We start from the raw sequence: 19,322 nt of genomic DNA, 5'->3' as shown, positions 1-19,322 counted from the left end.
ACCCACCCAATACCCCCTTAATAAAACCTAACACTAACCCCTTGAAGATCACCCTACCTTGAGAAGTCTTCACCCAGCCGCGCCGAAGTCCTCATCGAAGCCGGGCGAAGTGGTCCTCCAGACGGGCAGAAGTCATCATCGAAGCCGGCCAGAAGAAGTCCTCCAGATGGACAGAAGTCTTCATCCAGACGGGCCGAAGTCCTAAATGAAGCCGGGCAAAGTAGTCCTCCAGACGGGCAGAAGTCTTCATCAAAGCCGGCCAGAAGAAGTCCTCGAGACGGGCAGAAGTCTTCATCCAGACGGCATCTTCTATCTTCATCCATCCGGCGTGGAGCGGGTCCATCTTCAAGACATCCGACGTGGAGCATTCTCTTCTGGTGACGTCTTCAAACAGAATGAATGTTCCTTTAAATAACGTCATCCAAGATGGCGTCCCTTGAATTCCGATTGGCTGATAGAATTCTTCCAGCCAATCGGAATTAATGTAGAAAAAATCCTATTGGCCTATTGGCTGATTGGATCAGCCAATAGAATTGAAGTTCAATCCTATTGGTTGATTGCATCAGCCAATAGGATTGAACTTCAATCCTATTGGCTGATTGGATCAGCCAATAGGATTTTTTCTACGTTAATTCCGATTGGTTAATTCCGTCTGGAGGACTTCTTCTGGCCGGCTTTGATGAAGACTTCTGCCCGTCTGAAGGACCACTTTGCCCGGCTTCATTGAGGACTTCGGCCGGCTAGGTGAAGACTTCTCAAGGTAGGGTGATCTTCAAGGGGTTAGTGTTAGGTTTGATTAAGGGGGTATTGGGTGGGTTTTAGCGTAGGGTTGGGTGTGTGGGTGGTGGGTTTTAATATTAGGGGGTATTGTATTTTTTTTAACAGGTAATAGAGCTGATTACTTTGGGGCAATGCCCCGCAAAAGGCCCTTTTAAGGGCTTTTTGTAATTTAGTATAGGGTAGGGCTTTTTTATTTTATTAGGGGTATTAGATTAGGTGTAATTAGTTTAAAAAACTTGTAATTATTTTATTATTTTCTGTAATTTAGTGGGGGTTTTTTCGTAGTTTAGATAATTTTTTCAATTGTATTTAATTGTAGTTAGTTTAGGTAATTAATTTAATTATAGTGTAGTTTTAGGTGTAATTGTAACTTAGGTTAGGTTTTATTTTACAGGTAAATTTGTATTTATTTTAGCTAGGTAGATATTAAATAGTTAATAACTATTTAATAACTATTGTACCTAGTTAAAATAAATACAAATAGATAAAAAGTTACAGTCTGGTGAAAGTGCGCTAACAGCAATGGGGAAGTAAAATATGACTGGATGTTTATACTTGTCACAGATATTATAAAAAATATGTAGGAAAATATGGGTTACAAATATAAACATTTATTGTATTAAACACAAATTCTTAATAGTGCAAATCTATGACCGGTCATAAAAAATGAAAAAATCTTAATAACTGTCCTAATAAAAATCCTTATGGACTATAAAATTCACAAAACCATATATAAATAAAATTAAGCCGGATGGGGCAATGGTTTCTAAACCCAGTGTGAAACTTCTTGCAGCACAAGGTTTAATGGTGCACCACTCCTGGATATGTTAAATGAGACTTTTCACCATTCCATGTAATGAAAAAGATGATGTGCGTTATATATTGCACAGATATTCCAAAAGTCAATCTGTTGGTCAGAGGTGTCGATTGTATTATAGTTCGTTATACAATGCTGTCCCGTGTAATAACTTGGAGTCCTTCTGATGTATCTCTCATATGTATACAAAGGATTACCTGTTTACCAAACGTGATAGCGTGTATTAATGGGCCGTGTGTGTCTGTCGTACTATCGGGCTGCTATACCTCTAAGTGCCTACCTGTTCGTTTGTGGGTATACCTCGTCCACTCACCGGATGGCACAGGTGTGTATTTGCAGCTCCACAGATAGCCGGTGACGTCACACGCACGTCCGTTTCCTTCGTAAAGTAGATCCGTCCGGATTAAGGATCTTCAACTCTGCGCAGAGTATGCTGTATATTATAGAAAAAGTAGTGCCGATGGAATCCTTTGTAATCCTTAGTCCTTTTAAATAGATAAGGTATAGCAAACTTCTGTATGTATCTGTGAAACAACCATCAACGCGTTTCACCACTTGTAGTGGCTTTCTCAAGATGGTTTTAATGGACTTAGTGTTAACTATATAAATGTATTGGTAGCTTCTGATTGGCCTAGCAATCTAGCCTCTTTTTCAATAGTTCGTTGTTAAGATGGAATTGGTGAATTTTGTTAAGGTGGAAGACTTATGTCTTTTATAATGCCCATCCGTATTTTGAATGTTTTAACTCCTATTCTAAAAGTATGAAAAGCGACTTAAAAAATAATGGTTATATAATTACATAAAATTTATAAAAACGAACAATTAGTAAAATTGTATAAAATATAATCCTACTAAAATAAATAATTTTAAAACCCTAAAAATATAATAAATGTATTCATTTATGTGGTTTGCCTATTGTGTAACATAATATCTAACATGGAATCAATAAGTGTTTTATTATTATATGGTACACTACTTGATGGATCAGTTTCGTGCAATAACATATCCCGATAAGTAGTATGCACAAGATTTGAAGCATACATATATACAATATACACATATAGAAAATATACACAAAATACGCAAAATATATATAAGAGCTTGTGTTAAAAATTAAAATCAGCCAAGATCTGTGAATTTCTGGATAGCAATATTAAAAATGGTTACATTTGGGGTATTATCCTTTAATGACATTACCACTCTATTAAAATAAATACAAAGTTGCCTGTAAAATAAAAATAAACCCTAAGCTAGATACAATGTAACTATTAGTTATATTGTAGCTATCATAGGGTTTATTTTATAGGTATGTATTTAGTTTTAAATAGGAATAATTTAGTGAATGATAGTAATATTTATTTAAATTATATTTAAGTTGGGGGGGTTAGGGTTAGACTTAGATTTAGGGGTTAATAACTTTAGTATAGTGGCGGCGATGTTGGGGGTGGCAGATTAGGGGTTATTAAATATAATGTAGGGTTTGGCGATGTTGGGGGCAGCAGATTAGGGGTTAATAATATAATGTAGGTGGCACGGTGTCTGGGGCAGCAGATTAGGGGTTAATAAGTGTAAGATTAGGGGTGTTTAGACTCGGGGTTCATGTTAGGGTGTTAGGTGTAGGCATAAAAAGTATTTCCCCATAGGATTTAATGGGGCTGCGTTAGGAGCTTTATGCTGCTTTTTTGCAGGTGTTAGTTTTTTTTTAGCCGGCTCTCCCCCATTGATTCCTATGGGGATATTGTGCACAAGCACGTTTTGCCAGCTTATCGCTACTGTAAGCAGCGCTGGTATTGAGGTAAGATGTGGAGCTGAATTTTGCTCTACGCTCACTTTTTTGCGGCTAACGCCGGGTTTCTAAAGACCCGTAATACCAGCGTTACTGTAGGTGAGCGGTAAGGAAAAACTGCTTGTTAGCAACGCACAGCATTACCGACAAAACTCGTTATCTAGGCATTTGAGATTTTAGTATAAAATGATTAGTTATGCTTAGTGAAACAACTTCCCAATATACATTCATTATATATTTTGCCCCTTTTTAATGTACTTTAGCTGTGAAAACTGAGGCTTTTCTAATTCTCAGAACTTAAAATACACCTTGCATCAGTGGCGTAGCGTGGGTTGTCAGTGCCCAGGGCAAGGCAAGTATTGCGCCCCCCCATACCCATTTTAGATATGCTGCTTCTTCTTACATTTGGGACAAACCAAGCAAAGACCCAAGCCTGGTAGATCACATAAAGCAAGGGACACTGTCTCCTCTCCTGCAAAATGCTCCCTTAACCATCTTTACTGGATAACTAACAGTTATTGCTGATGATACCCATATCCCCAAAATATGTCCCTTGTCATAAGCAGCTGCTAATCAGTAGCGCCTTACAAACAAAGCCAAGAAAACAATATATTGGCAATACAAGAGGCAGTGGGTGAAGCCTGCAAGCATTATGTGCTATCCCCCTGTGATCAAACCCTGTCTGCAGCTCTCCAGAGCTGGGCAAATATATACAATATTACATTTTAAGATTTATTCTCGTTTTACACATGGGGGAAAGCCCCCCTTAAACCCCCATCTTGTGGTGACATGTCCTGATCTGTAAAACTTCATGGTAGAAATACTGCAGACCACAGAGTGCACCCACCCCCAAATTGCAGCAACCCATATTGTATATGTGGTGCAATAGGTTTTTGGTAAGTCGTTAAAAAGAGGAAAAGGGGACACACAGGTTGGCAGCTGTTACATAAGGTTGTCCCTGCTGGGCAGACTGTCTTTTGGGTGCCAATGACATATAAAAGTGTGGTATATATTCTACCTTAATAAATATAACAAATGTAAGTAATCAATATAAAAGGGGCATGGGACAGACAACCCAGCATTACATACATGCATTACATACATATATGGGGGGAGGGTGTATGGTATTTAGGGGGGTGCTGTTAAATTTATTTACTAACACAAATTATAGTTATTTTTTTTAACTTTAAATACAGTAAGGGTGGGTTTAATGTAAATAAAAAAGGCAATGAGCACCCAAACCCTAAAAATAGGTAAAAGTCCACACCTCAGGAGTCCAGCAAGAAATAGATTCAAGATGGTGAATACATAGGACTTCTATGATAGGAGACAAACACAGTGAAATGCCTGGTGAGCAGCACAATCCTGGTGCCAGACAGCACACAAATCCCTAAATCTACTTCTGCCCTAGGAAGACCATGGAGGGGAAAAAATCAAATACAGGAAACAAGGTCTCATTTTTGTCAACTGTCACAAATATACTTTTTTTGTGCAAGGACAAGATGGCGTAAGTTGTAATCAGAATCCGGTCAAACATGAAAGTATGGTCTCTGATTACCCCACCATCGCACTAACTAGGTAACTGGGGTTAACAGAAAGGCAGAGCCCAGCCATGCTGCCACCAGTGCCACGGGTTTGAAAGAGATTTATTGCACTTTTTAAGGATTCCTCCCCCCCACCTATGCTTAGAGATCCTTAAAAAGTGCCCCAGGCAATGCATGGCATTCTGGCTCTGGGTCCTTTGTTGGAATGGAACTTAGTTGTTGGGTAATAATAGAACCGTAATTAAGTTGCATTTTGCGTGTTGCTAGTATCAGGCAAAAACAGGGCTATAAGTAAGTCTGGTCCTGACACCTTACCTTAGTCGCGGCATCACCACATTCCTGACGGGTCACAGAACAGAGCTGGGGGCCTGTCAGAATTTTTAGCCTCCCTTCTTCCCTTTGCTAAGTTGAGCCTGAAAGCGCCCCTCAGAATTATGCGCCCGGGGCAACCGCCCCTGTTGCCCCCCCCATGCTACGCCACTGCCTTGCATACTTCCCTCAAATCTGCTTTAGCTGAAAACAATAGAAAAAGAATGCACTTTATACTAACATAATGATCGTGGCTAGCCTTGTTGTCTGCAGATTCAAGTCCGGATTGGCTCCTCCAAAAAAGCAAGTGGTGGCTTGGTTAGTGGAATTTGGCTAGTGCTAAAACAGTTGCAACAAAAATATGCTTAGACTTGGCTGACATGCAATTCTATAACAAGACAACTGGAATTTTTGTAATTACAAGGTGTTTACTGTTTTTGGAATTTGGCTGATTAAAGGGATAGTAAAGTCCAAATTAAACTTTCATGATTCAGATAGGGCATGTCATTTTAAACAACTTTCTAATTTACTTTTATCATCAAATTTGCTTTGTTCTCTTGCTATTCTTAGTTGAAAGCTAAACCTAGGTAGGCCCATATGCTAATTTCTAAGCCCTTGAAGGCCGCCTCTGCATTTGACAGTTTTTCACAGCTAGAGGGCGTTAGTTCATGTGTTTCATATAGATAATATTGTGCTCATGCACGTGAAGTTATTTAAGAGTCAGCACTAATTTCCTGAAATGCAAGTCTGTCAAAAGATCTGAGATAAGGAGGCAGTCAGCAGAAGCTTAGATACAAGGTCATTTTTACAGAGGTAAAAAGTATATTTCTATAACAGCGTTGGTTATGCAGGGAATGGTAAATACAGGGATTATCTATCTTTTTAAACAATAAAATTTTTGGTGTTTACTATCCCTTTAATACACTTTTTACCTCTGTGATTACCTTGTATCTAAGACTCTTCAGACTGCCCCCTTATCTCAGTTCTTTTGACAGACTTGCATTTTAGTGTATTGAGTACTAGCCCCCCTAAAAGCAGGGGAGTTAAACGGGGGGAACAGAAATAGGACTCTCACGAATTCCCTTTGGGGTAAGCCTACGTATTCCCAAAGGGCAGTGCCTTGATACCAGGGGTAAATATGAGTCAAAAAGGAGAAAAGAAAAAGATATCTTGGGGCACACTTAGGTGAGAGCCTAAATAATCAAGTTAAAGGTGAGCATATGAGACATCAACATAACTTTTATTTGTGAAAAATATTTTTAAAACTAACAGTCTTTTTGTGTTTGTAGTGAGAAATTATGTTCATAACAGTGTAGTTGTTTGTTTACATAGATATACTTCATGCGTGCACTTCAATACTGATTGGTTAGATCGCTGCACACCTTTATTTTCCATAGCCACTCAGGAAGCAATTTGTGATGTAATGAATCTGACTACTTCTTAAAGATCCATGATTGGTTGCAATACGACACGTGATTGGGCTACACACCCCCTATTTTGATTGGTCAGTCTTGGCATAAAAGGAGCGGCATGATGAGACGTTCGGCGCCTTTGACAAAGCAGTGACGAAACGCGCGTCAGGCGTTCGCACTGCTTCTCTTATACCTAATTGTTACAATTTAATAGACTAATATTTAATTGTTGGCCTTCATTGGCATCTTTAACTAGTTGGTAAAAGTGGGAATTTAGAACATGGTGATACTAACTATAGTATCAGTGGGGACAGAATGGTCAGCCCTGACTCCTACTGACATAGATTAGATCGCTGCCACTGTGCTTAATTTATCAGCATAACTTATGGTGCAAATAATGAGCATGATACAGCACAAGGGGAGATAGAGCAACGTTTTATAGTGGCAGTTGTGATCTATCATGTCATATATATTTTTGCTACTACAGCGCTAACACCATTGTTAATATTTGTGAATATATAATGTGCATAACATAATATACTGACACTCATTAGATTACTATCACAGTATTAATACTACCAGTGTAATTTGTGATTCAAGTTGTGTGTATGTTATAGCACAAATGAGATGAAGTTAAACATTTATAGCGGAAGTCAGTTTGATTTCTCATGTCATATGTAACTATACTACTACAATACTAACCCCATTGCTATATATTATGGATAGATAGAGTACTTAATATAGCACAAGTGGATATGGTATGGTTAATGTAGTGGCAGTCATTCCTGACCCATATTGTTACCCTGCAATAAAGCATCCACAATATTAACCCCATGAGGATTATCGTTTGATTGATAGTGTATAAAATATAGCACAAGTTGAAACTAAGTGGCGGCTCAGTGGCGGACAATTTTGACACATACTGCCACAGGCAATAACGCCACCACAGCTCTATTATAACCTATGAGTATAGTGTGCTTAATACATGGTACATTCCCAACTAACCACTAGGATCTAATAGATCATACCACTGTTATTCTACTATTGTCTTTGGGAACGCTTTATGTTTTCCCACACCTTTAAGAGGAGCAAGTGCATGCAATTTGCAACACGAATATGTCTATTTTTTTTTTTTGAAAATATTTTTTATTGAAGTTTAACACATAGATTTACAAGCAAACATCGCCCTGGGGCAAAAATTACATCAGTGTAAATAATACATTGTCTATAGATTGACATTTTTGGGAAGAGAAAAACAGGAAATACATGTACTAATAAAATTACATATCAAATCGTAAGCTGAAAAATAGACAATAAGTTTAGGCGAAATGGAATACAACTTCATTTTATGTTATCTGTTTAATATATGATCTCCACAGTACTATAAAAAAAAAAATAATCAATAAAGCATCCAGGTCAGAGAAGTCAAGCTGTGGAGAGTTGGCTTATGTATCAGCCACTTTTGGGCTGAGATATCCAGGGGGGGGGATATTCAGCGGGTAAGCACCGCTATACGTATAGGAAAAGGGGGGGGGCGGAGCCTTATATGAGTATGCAAAGCTTAAGGTTTAAGGTATGAGCTGGGAGATTAGAAATGTCCAAGGAGGGGGAGTCCCAGGGAAGACTAGGGATTATTAAATCTAATAAATAGCGAATTAGGGTATTCCCTGTCAATAAGCTTCTCCGTTATTGGTATGATTGTATCAATAGAGTTGAAGGGAAGTTAGCTATTATAGGGGCATTATCAGGACGTAGAATGGCTTTAACCTTGTATAGACTATGAGCCAGGAGATTGTGAAAGTAGGTTGGTCTAGACCATAGAGCGGGGTAGATGGAATGTACCCCTATTGGCTTATTTTACTTAGACAGGGGGAGTATACACTCTGCCAAGACCTAATTGAATCTCTTTATTTCTTTTCATTTATATTTTTTTTTTTCTATTTTTTTATAGAAGCTATACTCGTAATACAGGCCTTAATAGTAAATAGGTTGATAAATAATAGCAATAAGAGGGGTGATTGCATCTGTCCAAATAACCATTGTGGGACACAGAACAAACCTGGGCATGATACCTTGTTTATATTATACACTCAGATACTCATACATACATAGTAGGTGACAAATATACCTTGCATATGGTTGTTACAATATTAGTATAAAGACTAAACAGTAAGCTGCATGATACAGGAAGGTATAAGTAAGGCAAATTAAGGCAAAAATGATTTAAGTAATGCTCAGATTTTTAGAGTAATAAATATTATAACTAATGTAGAGAGTTGTACTCATAACACAGGCCTTAATAGTAAATAGGTTAATATATAACAGCAATAAGAGGGGGTGATCGCATCTGCCTAGATAACCAGTGTGGGACACCGAATACATCTGGGCATGACACCTTGATTATACTATATACTCAAATATTCATACATACTTAGTAGGTGATAAGTATACCCTGCATATAGTTGTTACAATATTAGTATAGAGACTACACAGTAAACTGCATGACACCGGAAAGCATAAGTAAGGCGTCAATCATATAAGTCATGTTTCAGGATATATCATAATAAAGAAAATTGAGATTTTACACCCTAACTCTGCCATATCTATGGAGTGCACTAAGTGTGCTCAGCGTTCTCATTACATAGTAAACTTTAGGATGTATAGTGTGCTGCACTATTATGTAATAACCTGTAGTACTCAGAAACATAGCTCCTGACATATCCTCGGTACAAATAGACAACTACGCAGAAATATATGGTGTACTGAAGATATAGGGGCTCTAACCACAATATGCATAATGCTTGAGCTCTACTGATTAATTATATGGGAGCCTTAAAACATTTGACACGCACCCAGACAGGAGATGGGACGCATAAACATAACATATGGAAATAACTCATAAACACACACATCTCTTAATAAAAAGTACGTAGTGCATTAGATAGCAAAATTAGCCAACATCAAATATATATTAGTGAAAATTTTCCTTTCCACTGTAGAGAAGAAGGTAGTAGCACAGTATTATGCGTGAGGAATAGTTAGGCCACATATTGCAATATTTAGTCTAGAGTGAGGTGTCTAATTATAGAGGCTTAATTCCTGCCTAACCCCACTCAGGGCATATTCCTGTATAGTAGCCAAAGCACTTTTCCCCTCTATGGTGTAAAATTAGTTAACTAAGGTAACACATAACAATCTATTATACACAGGCATAGTGAGAGTAAGGAAAAACATTTTGACGTTGACTTAAACCTCTATATTGTTATCTTTAACAGTTTGTACATAAAAGCATTGGCATAAGTCTATACTTCGCTAATACTAGGCTCTATATACTAGGTAGATGAGTATATGAAACAGAGAACCAGAGATTAAGTTTGTGGGTACATAAGCTTAATACAATTAACCTAAATCGTAGAACAAAACATAACTGCCTCAGAGACAGTGTAGGAGCTATCATTAGTGTGCAGCGTCCCAGTTAAGTAAGCAGTATGTTCCATAGTATTAGGCTACAAAACAAGGTAGGTTTTAGACTCTGTAATTTTTAAACTGTTCCGGTGTGTTGTGTAAGAATGTGTATACCGTCTATAGCTGCGTGTTTCTCCAGCTAGTCCCAGTTAAACATTGCACTCGCCTATTGAAAATCATCCGTAAGGATCAATATGAACACTCAGGGCTTGCGGCGTGTGCGGTAGCTGATCCCTGCAGAGTGCACCGTCACGACCTCTTCTTTAGCCTACACCTGCCGGTAATATTGACCTCCAGAGAGGAAGCCACATTGTATGATCTCTGTAGTCAGCTGTTGAGACTGGTGTGGAGTCGATTCCTAGCAAACGTGTGGTGCTCACAGAGTACAGATATGAATTGGTATTTACAGAGAGGTTTCTGCAGTCTGGCGGGTCTAAGTGAGGTATACCTGGAGCAGAGGCTGTATCCAATAGTGCGGGACTCAGGGGCTGTAATCCAACATGGGCTTGTAGATTCCCAGCTACCGGCCGCATCGCTGGGCAGCCAAAAGTTAGTTCCTCTGTGTCTAGTCTGCGAGTAGGAAGTACCTCCGTTGCCACTGAAAATTTGGAGCTTGTCTTCACTGTATCTGAGGTGATCTCTCCACCCTGCCGTCTGTCTGGCTCACCTTGCTCTTCCAGATCAGTGGTAGAAGATCTAACTTGTTCCACCTCCCCGCGGGCACTCAAGGAGGTTTGGGTTAAAGTACCGGTGTTATCGGGTATGTCGATATGCTCGCCTCTCAGCGTATCCACTAGGGAGACAAAGCATACGTCCATCTTGTTTCCCAACAGTCGCAGGAAATGTTCAATCTCCATTATGGGGTATTACCTCTTCTTTTTGTATATGTGGGATACATTGGTTAGTAAAACGGAGTTTCCGCTACTTCAGGAATATAGACATCCATAGTATAGTGCACACCGCCTGCTGACTTTCTAAGCTTGCTGAACCAGCTCAGGTCTAGGTGAGCCGAATAGGCCTCAATGTGTAGCGGTATGAGGCGACAAACTCTAGAGCTGTTTAATACATAGAGAATGAAAAATAGTTTGCAGGTTTCCCTGTCTTCCCAGAACATTAAACTTATCGTGGGAGTCTTTTATAAAGAGTAATATAGTATTTTAGATGATTAAAAGTCTTGGTTTTAGCTGGAGCTCATAAAAGTTGCATCCACTTGCTTCGGCTGTTGGCTCCGCCCGAATATGTCTATTTTTGACACATTCTTCTACCTGACCTATTTGATTTTATACTTAGGATTTTATAGATGACATTGTATATGTCATCCCAGGTATACTATGTTACCCCAGTATAATTGATATAGCTACGTCTACCATGTCCAATATCAATACTAGACTATCCACAATTAATTGTTCAATCCCATAATCCAATGGGCACTAGATAAACTTATTACCACTAGTGACAACCTTATTTAATAGAAATTAATTTAATGGGACTGTGTTTATGAACGTGGGCACATATATTACTTATTTAAGTGGACGTTGTACCCTGAATAAGGTGTAACCTAATAGTGATACCTTCATTTTAATATATTATATGTCTTTTCTTTTAAAAATATTTTTCACTAATAAAAGTTATGTTTTAAGTTGATGTCTCATATGCTCACCTTTAACTTGATTATTTAGGCTCTCACCTAAGTGTGCCCCAAGATATCTTTTTCTTTTCTCCTTTTTGACTCAGACTTGCATTTTAACCAATCAGTGCTCACTCATAAATAACTTCACTGGAGTGAGCACACTGTTATCTATAGGACACAAATTGTCTAAAGGCACTGAGATAAGAGGCAAAATCAGTTTGAATCTACCTAAGTTTAGCTTTCAAAATATAAATACCAAAAGAACAAAGCAAATGTAATGATAAAAGAAAATTTGAAAGTTGTTTAAAATTGCAATCTGTAAAATGGAAGTTTAATTTTGATTTGACTGTCCCTTTAAATACAGAGAAAATTGTCTAACTTATTATTAGAAAATGTTGTGATCTATATCTTATGTCCCTTTAAACTACACTGTTTGTATATAAAAGTTATTATGCTATTAAAACCTTAATTTGCATTTACTATTGTGATAAAACAAGCAGAAAATGAAATAATCTCCCACAATAAAAGGAAAATTAAACATTTATGATTCAGAGAGAGCATGCAATTGTAAACATTTTGTTCTCAATCTTTTTATATGCACACTTTCTGGGACATCAGTTCCTACTGAGCATGTGCAAGAGTTCACAGTGTATACTATATGTATACAAGTTTATAATTGGCTGATGGCTGTAACATGATACAGTGGACAGGGAAATTGAGGCAATCTTTGACATTTCTCCCAAAAAAAAAACTATTAATAATTTGAAAATTTGGCATAAGTGTTTCATTTTGTCTTTATATTGTGGATTTGTATATTATGCAAATCTATTAAATTTAATTAATTTAATTAATTAATTTAATTAAATACTATTAAAAACTAATGCCTTTAATTAACAATTGAAAAACAACATTGCAATATACATAATACAAAATGTATGTTGCTTGCTTTTGCTTTAATATACCTCACAAAATGATGTGTGCCCCGTGCTCCTTAGTTTGGTTGAAGATTAAAGGGACAGTTTACTCAAAAATTTTCTCCCCTTTAATTTGTTCCCAATGATCCACTTTACCTGCTGGAGTGTATTAAATTGTTTACAAGTAGCTCCTTTACCCTTATATTGGCATTTGAAATTGTTAATTTAGCATGTGGTATCCCCACCTATTCTGAAAGTTTGTGGCCGCGCGTACCAGCTATAGATAAGCTTTGTAAACACAGCCAGCAGAAGAAATTACTCTCCCAGTGTGATAAAGCAGAGATAAGGTAATAAAATGTTGATTTTCCATTGTTCTCTCAAAGTATTGGGGATTGTTTTAAGGACAGATATAAGATAAAGAAGCAGGTATATGTGCACAATGTGATACAGTAATGAGATCTGATTATACCTACAAGCTCAACCTATTTTATTAGGCTGTGGCTTCAAAACACAAAATCAGAGCTTTAATATACAGAAATAAACCTTAAAAAGCTAATTTTCATACATTTTTTACTCTGCAGTTGGTAAAAAAAAGCAATTGTAAACACATTAAGGGAAAAACTATTTTACAGTATACTGTCCCTTTAAGTTCTGCAACCTAAGTATACGTCAAAATGTGCCAATTTGCCTAATTGCCACATAGTGATGCTTAGAAAAGTGCACAAACTCATTGATAGCTCTAATTTGCCACGCTCAAAATAAGACAAACATCACCAGGGTTTTCAAGATGTTTGTAAGAAATATGCAAACACTGTACAATGTACATTATGCTAATAAAAGTGTTGATCACAATCTATCAGCTGAATATTTTTTTTGGTGTTTTTTTTTTACACTTTTCATTTTAAGGCAATCCAAATAATTTTGGGTGTTTCTCAGAGCAAAAACGCATTTTCGGCTCACTGAAAAAAGGACATTTTTTTTTACATGAAACAGAAATTTTCTCAGCATTCACAATCAATATTCTCAATACTTTTTTTAACCATTTTTTTTTAAACTATTTTACACTTAACAAATTTGACACTAAAAGGCTCTTGATAAATTCCCGAAATTAACTTTTTGACATATTTACAAATATTCAAAGACAATTTGAAATGTCTATTATGTTACAATTGTTCAAGACACCTTGAAATGGCTAAAATGGATGTCAGTCAAAAGAACTGAAATAAGGGGGCAGTTTGCAGAGGCTTAGATACAAGATAATCCCAGAGGTAAAAAGTATATTATTATAACTGTGTTGGTTGTACAAAACTAGGGAATGGGTAATAAAGGAATTTTCTTTCTATTTAAACAATAAAAATTCTGGCGTAGACTGTCCCTTTAAAGTCCTGTCATTTAGTAAAGGAGAGTTTAATTGGCAATTGCATCTTCATGACCGGGATTTCAATTTTTGCCTTTCTTTCTTGTTTTTGGAGAATTCATTCTTTTTCACAAGATTTTTTTTTTTTTAAATGAGCAAAAATGATGTTTTGAATAATTTTGATTTACAATGCATATAACCTCGAGCCTCCATCTCCTTACAGTAACAGAAAGTGTCCAAAGACAATTCTTGTTCTCTAGACTGAGGTTTTTAGTTTTGGTGACATTTTTCCGGCTACATTATCGCAGGGCCGGTCTTTGGGGGGCCCCGCCACGGTGCAAACTGTTTATTTTTTTTAATGAAATTTAAAAAAAAAAAAAAAAAAATTGTTGCACTGCCTTTTTTTTATTTTTTTTAAATCATTTTTTGGCACGATTTTGTTTTGTTTTATGCCCCGGAAGTTACTGACAGTGACAGGAGGAGCCGGAGGAGGCAGCCAGTTACTAACAGCGCGGAGTCGGGAGGAAGTTTAGTTTCCTTTTCCCGCGACTTGGCTCTCAGTCAGTGTGAGGGCTGGTTGCTTGCTGGGCCGGCAGCTGCAGACTAGAGTCTCTGTCATTCTGGAGTGTCTGGACCGGAGCAGGGCAGGCAGGGGCCAGGTTACAGGTATGTGACAGCACGGTGTTATGTAGACTGTGCGGCTGGGCATCAGTGTGGGCAGGTGGTGTGTACTGTACTGGGCATCATATGTGAGGGTAATAGGCTATTACCCTCACATATGATGCCCAGTACATAATAGGAGGAGGTGCATGTAGTGTACGAGGTATCATGTAGGGCCCCATGATTTCATATATAATATACAGGGAGTGCAGAATTATTAGGCAAGTTGTATTTTTGAGGATTAATTTTATTATTGAACAACAACCATGTTCTCAATGAACCCAAAAAACTCATTAATATCAAAGCTGAATAGTTTTGGAAGTAGTTTTTAGTTTGTTTTTAGTTATAGCTATTTTAGGGGGATATCTGTGTGTGCAGGTGACTATTACTATGCATAATTATTAGGCAACTTAACAAAAAACAAATATATACCCATTTCAATTATTTATTTTTACCAGTGAAACCAATATAACATCTCAACATTCACAAATATACATTTCTGACATTCAAAAACAAAACAAAAACAAATCAGTGACCAATATAGCCACCTTTCTTTGCAAGGACACTCAAAAGCCTGCCATCCATGGATTCTGTCAGTGTTTTGATCTGTTCACCATCAACATTGCGTGCAGCAGCAACCACAGCCTCCCAGACACTGTTCAGAGAGGTGTACTGTTTTCCCTCCTTGTAAATCTCACATTTGATGATGGACCACAGGTTCTCAATGGGGTTCAGATCAGGTGAACAAGGAGGCCATGTCATTAGATTTTCTTCTTTTATACCATTTCTTGCCAGCCACGCTGTGGAGTACTTGGATGCGTGTGATGGAGCATTGTCCTGCATGAAAATCATGTTTTTCTTGAAGGATGCAGACTTCTTCCTGTACCACTGCTTGAAGAAGGTGTCTTCCAGAAACTGGCAGTAGGACTGGGAGTTGAGCTTGACTCCATCCTCAACCCGAAAAGGCCCCACAAGCTCATCTTTGATGATACCAGCCCAAACCAGTACTCCACCTCCACCTTGCTGGCGTCTGAGTCGGACTGGAGCTCTCTGCCCTTTACCAATCCAGCCACGGGCCCATCCATCTGGCCCATCAAGACTCACTCTCATTTCATCAGTCCATAAAACCTTAGAAAAATCAGTCTTGAGATATTTCTTGGCCCAGTCTTGACGTTTCAGCTTGTGTGTCTTGTTCAGTGGTGGTCGTCTTTCAGCCTTTCTTACCTTGGCCATGTCTCTGAGTATTGCACACCTTGTGCTTTTGGGCACTCCAGTGATGTTGCAGCTCTGAAATATGGCCAAACTGGTGGCAAGTGGCATCTTGGCAGCTGCACGCTTGACTTTTCTCAGTTCATGGGCAGTTATTTTGCACCTTGGTTTTTCCACACACTTCTTGCGACCCTGTTGACTATTTTGAATGAAAAACTTGATTGTTCGATGATCACGCTTCAGAAGCTTTGCAATTTTAAGAGTGCTGCATCCCTCTGCAAGATATCTCACTATTTTTTACTTTTCTGAGCCTGTCAAGTCCTTCTTTTGACCCATTTTGCCAAAGGAAAGGAAGTTGCCTAATAATTATGCACACCTGATATAGGGTGTTGATGTCATTAGACCACACCCCTTCTCATTACAGAGATGCACATCACCTAATATGCTTAATTGGTAGTAGGCTTTCGAGCCTATACAGCTTGGAGTAAGACAACATGCATAAAGAGGATGATGTGGTCAAAATACTCATTTGCCTAATAATTCTGCACTCCCTGTACACACACACAGTGTGCTGCTGGATGATATCTAAAAAACTAGTGCTTCAGCATTGAAGACATAATAGAATATCCCTTGCTGAAGTTATTGGCCATGTAATTAACACAGATGAAATTGCAAACATCTTGCTCATAGTTGCCTTTGCACTGACGACTTACACAGGGTAGCTTTGCTAAGGATATATAAAGCAGTCAAGCTTTCTATCAAATAACCAAGTTTCTTGCAGGAACAGCTTCTTGCACACATACAGCATCCCACAGAATACTATTTTAAGATGGCTTGATACACCCAGATTTGTTTAAAAAAAATGAACACATATTGTTGTACTAGTGTATACACTATATATAGGATAGACAAGTCCATCTGAGTCTCCTAACTTTTTGAATTATTCTACATATATCCCCATGCTTATTTACTATTAAAATTGTATGACTCTCTTAAATATCAAATAATTGCACAAATTCTGCATTAATTATGTATAATGTAGTTCATGAAAAGTCAACAGAATACTCCTACTCCATTGGCCTGCCCATATCTCCAACTCACTAATAACATTGTGAGAGACAAGACATATACATGCATCTGGAGATCAAGAGATAGGACTTTGAAATCAAATTTATATAGGCAAAATAAATTATTCTGTGGAAATTATGGACAAAATGCAAATGTTTAACGGGACAGTCTACACCAGAATTTTTATTGTTTTAAAAGATAGATAATCCCTTTATTACCCATTTCTCAGTTTTGCATAACCAACACAGTTATATTAATATACTTTTTACCTCTGTGATTATCTTGTATCTAAGCCTCTGCAAACTGCCCCTTTTTTCAGTTCTTTTGACAGACTTACAGTCTAGCCAATCAGTGCCTGCTCCCAGATTACTTCACGTGCACGAGCACAGTGTTATCTATATGAAATACGTGAACTAACACCCTCTAGTGGTGAAAAACTGTTAAAATGCAATCTGAAAGAGGTGGGCTTCAAGGTCTAAGAAATTAGCATATGAACCTCCTAGGTTAAGCTTTCAACTAAGAATACAAAGAGAACAAAGCAAAATTGGTGATAAAAGTAAATTGGAAAATTGTTTAAAATTACATGCTCTATCTGAATCATGAAAGTTTATTTTGGCCTAGACTGTCCCTTTAATACAAATTTTCATTAAATAGATTATGCAAACAGCTATTTAAATGATTGTATAGGTGACAAAAATTAACCAAACTTTTTTAAATTATATGACAAAATAAAATTGCATACTGGTATGAGAACTAATCTTCTGTCAAGTACAATTATACATATATAATTTATAAACGATACGTCTGTATGTCTAGTTTATCAGTTTCATATATTAGAGGCTGTGTGTGTGCAAGAGAGCTTCAATGGTTGCTCTCAATACATGAGTTACAGCTTGCACCAGACAGCTGCCTGCCGATGAGTATGTACACAAGACCCCCACGGAACAGAAAGTTGAATGACACATAGCTCTTCCCATCTATTATTTAAATAAACATGTTTTAGCTTAATCTTACACAAGCTTCTGATTAAGTGAAGCAATATTTCTGCAGGGTTAATAGAATTAGCCGACTAGCGCTCTTTCCTATGCAGATTCCAGAGTCAGGTGCACACTTATCCCATTGTTTTCTGACCCTCAGTATCTGTGCCTTGCTGACTGCGGTTCTTTTCTAGGAGTGCCGACTCATGCTGTGCCAACCTGCCGAGTATATGGAAACTGTTTAAAGGCACAATTCCATCCCAAAAATATATTGCTGTAAATTTACATTAAACTAATTGTATCATTAGAATGTTCCTATGGTTTCCTACTAAATAATGTTTTATTCTCTGGCATCCTAACAACTTGTCACTTATGAAATAGTTATGTTTAACCTTAACGCTCCCTTAAAAGGCTGCAATGCAAACACTAACTCCTAATTTAACACGGTACCAGGGAAAATGCCAGCAAAATTACAGAGAGTGAATCTAGGATCTTGACAACTTTAAACACATAGCATGAAACGCTCCTTTAAATACGGTGTCAAAAGAACATGCTTTATTATTTAACAGCATTCTATATTTAAACCTCTGCAAAGGTGATAAATATATAGTCATAGCTCCTGTGCCCCATGAGAATGAGAAGCAGGCATACTTGTGTATACACCAGTCACTAGCTATATCTTCTCCTGGAGTAGAATGGGGCATTTCATCATGAGTGCAGCTTTGTTTAATACTTTAGAACAAGGTAAACAGTAAATAGAGGGAATTTGCTTAAAATGATTTATTCTAGTGACATACATTTTATTTTAACAGTAAGTGGCATAGGGCCAACTGTTCCCTTTGTAAAACTATATTCCCTTATAGCCAACCTCCCCTTTGACCAACAACACCCCTTTGTCCCCTTTTCCAATAAATACACAACACCTTTGTAGTGGCAAACTTGTAAAGGTCACTTTATTATATACATATCAGTAACAGCAATGAGTCCCCAAACTAAATCCCCATTAATAGCGGCGGACTTGAGAATTAACACCAAATTGTTCTAAACCATGGAGGGAGCCCGCGCTCCCCCAGCCAGCCTATGAAGTGCTTAACTTACACTGCACCAAACGCTGCATTGCGCATGTGGAAACTTTTACCGGCTCGCCCGTCGGGGTCGTAGACCAACAGTTCCACTTACGCCCTGTGCATTACTCGGTCAAACCGTGCACCAATACTGGCCGCAAATTACCGCCACCATAACACAAAAAAGAGGGGACTCTTTTGCCACCACCCCTTCACCAATGTACCTACCCCTCCCTAACCGTGACCTTTACTTACCATGCTTTGCAAGGTGACCTTAAGAAAAACATCTAAACCGCTATTCGACAGGTGTACCCCGTCCGGTCTGTACAG

Source organism: Bombina bombina, chromosome 5, assembly GCF_027579735.1.
Source record: "Bombina bombina isolate aBomBom1 chromosome 5, aBomBom1.pri, whole genome shotgun sequence".
Taxonomy (NCBI): domain Eukaryota; kingdom Metazoa; phylum Chordata; class Amphibia; order Anura; family Bombinatoridae; genus Bombina; species Bombina bombina.
Note: the sequence above shows the minus strand (reverse complement) of the source record.